This window comes from Apium graveolens, chromosome 8 (genome assembly GCF_009905375.1).
Source record: "Apium graveolens cultivar Ventura chromosome 8, ASM990537v1, whole genome shotgun sequence".
NCBI classification, from domain to species: Eukaryota; Viridiplantae; Streptophyta; class Magnoliopsida; order Apiales; family Apiaceae; genus Apium; species Apium graveolens.
In genome coordinates, this window is record NC_133654.1 from 31,778,461 (window position 1) to 31,783,571 (window position 5,111).

At 38.5% G+C, this 5,111-nt stretch overlaps 1 non-coding gene across 1 annotated transcript; it reads right to left on the reverse strand.

Annotated features, from left to right (window-relative positions):
* Nucleotides 1–5,004: 5,004 nt before the first annotated feature.
* On the reverse strand, nucleotides 5,005–5,111 carry LOC141681382 (small nucleolar RNA R71). The gene has a single exon (XR_012558821.1). It is a non-coding gene; the product is annotated as a small nucleolar RNA R71 (small nucleolar RNA).

Consider the following 5,111-nt stretch of genomic DNA (forward strand, 5'->3'; position numbering starts at 1 on the left):
GTTAAATGGGGTATCTGAAAGGAGAAATTGAAGTTTGTTAGACATGGTTTGGTCCATGATGAGCTATGCGAATCTTCCAGTATTTCTATGGGGTTATGCATTGGAAACCTCAGCATATTTACTAAATAGGGTGCCTTCCAAATCTGTTCCTCAAACACCATATGAGATATGGAAAGAAAGGAAACCGAGTCTTAAACACGTTAAGATTTGGGGATGTCCAGCTTATGTCAAGAAAGTTGACCCAGATAAGCTGGAATCTCGATCCGTAAAATGTAATTTTGTAGGATATCCTAAAGAGACTTTAGGGTATTACTTTTACACCGATCATCGGGTGTTTGTCTCCAGACATGCTACCTTCTTGAAAAAGGAGTTTATCCTTGAAGGAAACAGTGGGAGCAAAATTGAACTTGATGAAGTTCAAGAAGCACAAACTACTACGGATCAAGTGGAAACACCTGTTCAGACTGAACAACCTTCTGTGGAACAGCCCATTCGTAGGATAGGGAGAGTGTCTCGCCAACCTGAGAGGTATTATGGCCTTGTCATTGAGAATGACAATGAGTTTTCAATCATTGATGATGACGACCCTGTGACCTATAATGAGGCTATGAGTAGTGTTGACTTAGAGAAATGGCATAGTGCCATGAAATCCGAAATGGAATCTATGTATACCAACCAAGTATGGACTCTGGTTGAGGCGCCTGAAGGTGTTAAGCCTGTTGGGTGCAAGTGGGTATACAAAAGAAAGATTGGAGCAGATGGCCAGGTGGAGACCTATAAGGCCAGGCTCATGGCAAAAGGATTCAAACAAAGGCAATGGATTGACTTTGATGAAACTTTTTCGCCTGTAGCCCTGTTAAAATCAATTCGGATTTTGCATGCGATTGCTGCTTACTACGACTATGAGATCTGGAAAATGGACGTGAAAACGGCCTTCCTCAATGGGGAACTTGAGGAGGAAGTGTATATGACATAGCCAGAGGGTTTTCTTTCCACGGGAAATGAACACCTAGTGTGTAAGCTGCTGCGAACCATATATGGTTTAAGGCAAGCTTCTCGTAGATGGAACATCCGTTTTGATGAGACAATCAAAGAGTTTGGTTTTATCAAAAACATAGATGAACCATGTGTCTACAAGAAGGTTAGTGGGAGCGCGGTAACATTTCTTGTATTGTATGTGGATGACATACTTCTTATAGGAAATGATATACCGATGCTACAATCAGTCAAAGTATGGTTATCAAAGAACTTCACCATGAAGGACTTGGGAGAAGCATCCTACATTCTCGGTATGAAGATCTATAGAGATAGATCTAGAAGAATGATAGGTCTTACCCAGGGTATATACATCCAGAAAGTGCTTAAAAGGTTTAGCATGGAAAACTCCAAAAGAGGTCTCATACCGATGAGCCATGGAGTGTCCCTTTCCGAAAAAATGTCTCATAAGACACCTGAGGAAAGAGAGCGTATGAGTAAGATTCCTTATGCTTCAGCAATAGGATCTATCATGTACGCGATGTTGTGTACAAGGCCTGATGTTGCTTATTCAATTAGTGTGATGAGCAGATATCAGTCCAATCCAGGTGAAGACCATTGGAAAGCAGTGAAAAGCATCCTTAAGTACTAGCGAAGGACTCAGGACATTTTTCTTGTTTTTGGTGGTGAATCTGAGTTGAAAATAGAGGAGATGTCAACGTCGAGAGAGTTGACACACATAACAACGTAGCAGACCCCCTCACAAAGCCACTTTCTTAGAGTCACTTTGATCGTCATAAAGACAGGATGGGTATTAGATACCAGAGTGATTGGCTTTAGTACAAGTGGGAGATTGAAAGAGATATGTCCTAAGTCCAATCATGTATGAGGATTTAGGAATAACTTTTATGTAATCTGTTTTGATTTCATTGATATTAATAAAAGACTTGTTTTGTTTTTATTGCGGGCTCTATCTATTTAAATGTTTAAATAAGATATACCACAGTTTAGAGTAAAGCTTTTTATGGATTGTGATGAGATCATAATAATAAGACCTAAAAGATGATAACTCTAAACTTAAATAGTTCCTGGTCGTAGGATTACTAACTGGTAATTAATAATCTGCAAAGATCGGTACATACTATGCTTGCTTCATTATGAAGGATGTCAAATCTCATAGACATTTGTGTGGTGACACTATAGCTAGTATGTAGGTGCTTATTATAGAATAAGTTCACTGAACATGACTCACACAGCTGAACAACTGATGGAGTTCACTCACGTGTCAGCAGTTGTTCACATAGTGATAGTTGTACAAGTATCCTTAGACTTGAGGTCATCATAGTCATCTTGTGTACACTGAACTATGCTTTGGTTTAGTTCTTAGTCTCAAGGGACAATTATAAGGGCTCTACTGGGTATAGGAATTTGTACACAAAGATAGTGTATGATCAATAAAGGATCTACCCCTTCCAGTGAAGGAAGAGAATGTTCAATGTTGATCCACTTATGTTAGTTCAGGAATCTCTGGCCAGAGTGAATGAAATTAGAAAGGAGTTTCTAATTTACATTAAATAGAACTAAGCGTAGTGAATGGGAAAGCAAGTGATTACATAAGATAGGCTTGACACAAGTTCCATGCCTTATATTTAATCGTGACATTGCAGGGTAGAAGGAATTAATTGTACGGTAACTACTCACTGAAGAGGTTCTTGGTATTCTAAGCAGTGAATTCGTATTATCCGGATAGTCGCGATATGCTGAGAAGTATCCCTCACGATGTAGAATAAATATGATTAATTAATTAATCATATTTAATGAATTAGAGAATTTATATAAATAATGATAAAATAGTTTTATTATTATTTATTTCTACTACCGGCTTAAGATTGAACCTACAGGGTCACACTGATAAGTGGCATTATATACCACTTAGAGCGTCTTAAAATGGCTTAAATTGGTGTCTTGAAATCAAGTATTTTGTGTATTTGATGCATTTTTCTAGTGTTTATGGATTTCAGGGTTTTAGTTGCATTTCGGGGGAGGAATCATCAAGAATAAGCCTTGGCATGTGTTCACCATTGCGAGAGGAAAGAAACAGGCAGATTACGGCGAAGAAATGGAGCGAAATCAGAAATTTTCCAGAAGAGGTCTGAGCGCCCGCTCAGCATTGCTGAGCGGCCGCGCAGCAAGCTGAGCGCCCGCTCAGCTATGTTGAGCGGCCGCGCAGGGTCGGGAAAAAAGACAAATTATTTTAGGACTTCTACTTCTGTTTGGTTTCCACTTCCATGTAATCTAAGTTTTATGGGACTATTATATAAGTAGATTTGAGACGTTTTCACATGGGTGGATTGAAGAAGATTGTGTTTTTACGCAAGGAGCGAAGGAGATAAGGAAGAAGACCGATTTAGCACACCGCAACGAAGAGGAAGCATATATTCTTGTGATTCTTATTTCGTTGTAACGTTGGATGCTAGTTTTCTTGCTTTGAACTTGTTTACTCTTGTGACGTACTATGTTTTAATATAATTAGTTTAGTTATTATTTTCTTGTGTTTGTTTATCATGATTTCAATTGAACCCATGATGTCGATAAGTGCTATTATGGGCTAATCGTGATCATGGGGTTGCAACGGATTTATTATGGAATTCTTTAGTTAATTGTTTAATACTTTAGTGTGTGATGATTGCATGATATGTAGTATTGGTTGTGCGTATTCGTCTTATGTGCGTCGCGAACATATAAGATAGGGTGTTAATCTCTTGTGAAGCGACGGTGGATCTTAAGATTTAGAACTTGCCATGCTAGCATAGGTTCATGTACGTTGTGCATGATTAGTGGGTAACTCTAATAGTTTTATTTGCCCTATGTAATCAAAAAGAATAACTTGTGCTTAAATCGTTGTGTTGTCAATTTCTGTAGACATATGGGAACTCAACATAATTGATGACTATTTAACTTCTATCTTAATTGTGGATGCTTGGTAGAATGATATTAGTACAATGAAAGTTGGCTTTTATCAGTTTCGTGTTATTCGATTAATATCATCACTGTCACATGCTAAAGGTAATAACAATGGCTATAGATGGAAGTAATAATGAAGTTGTGATTTCATGAGTGTTTTATTATTGATAAATTGAAGTGTTAGTTAAGTGATTAATTAAGTAGTTAATCGTAGTTAATATTTAATCAACAATTTTAAGTGTTATTATCTTAACATTGAGAAGTAATCATACATTGGTGAGTGAGTTTAATTAGACAATAATTTAGTCTGAGTCTCTGAGGGAACGAACTAGAAAGTATTCTATATTACTTGCGAACGCGTATACTTGCGTGAATATTAGTGCGTGTTTTCGCTCTAACAAGTTTTTGGCGCCGCTGCCGGGGACTCGGCGTATTTGTTTAGTTTATGTACTTACCATCATTGGTCATTAGGACTCAGTGATTAGGACGTAGTAGTTACTTATTTTTCCGGTTGTGTTTCAGGTACTTTAGCAAGCGTTTATGCAAACTCGTTCTCGTGCTCGCAAGACGACTTTAGATACAGCTGAGGAGACAGACGAAGTTCTTGATATTCCGGAGAAGTTAGATTTTGAGGATTCGGATTCAGGAACTGAGCAGAAAGAACCAGTAAACATGGGAGATCGTATTGTTCAAGCTTATCCAGCTCTTATGGATTTTTCTCGGCCGAAAATTGATGACATTTAGTCAAGCATCCTTCATCCGGCTATTCAAGCTAACACCTTTGAAATCAAGTCGGGCACTATTCAGATGGTGCAGAATTCTGTTTCTTTTGGAGGAGCGGCAACTGAAGACCCCAACATGCACATAAGGAATTTTGTCGAGATCTGCAGCACTTTTAAGTATAATGGCGTGACTGATGAGGCTATCAAGTTGAGGCTTTTCCCATTCTCACTAAGGGACAAGGCTAAAGACTGGTTACATTCTGAACCAGCTGGGTCCATCACTACGTGGCAAAATCTTGCGCAAAAGTTTCTGGTGAAGTTTTATCCGATGGCAAATACTGCTGCTATGAGGAGTGCTCTTACTCAGTTTGCGCAGCAACCTACAGAATCTATGTGTGAGGCTTGGGAACGCTACAAAGAAATGTTGAGAAAATGTCCACATCATGGAAT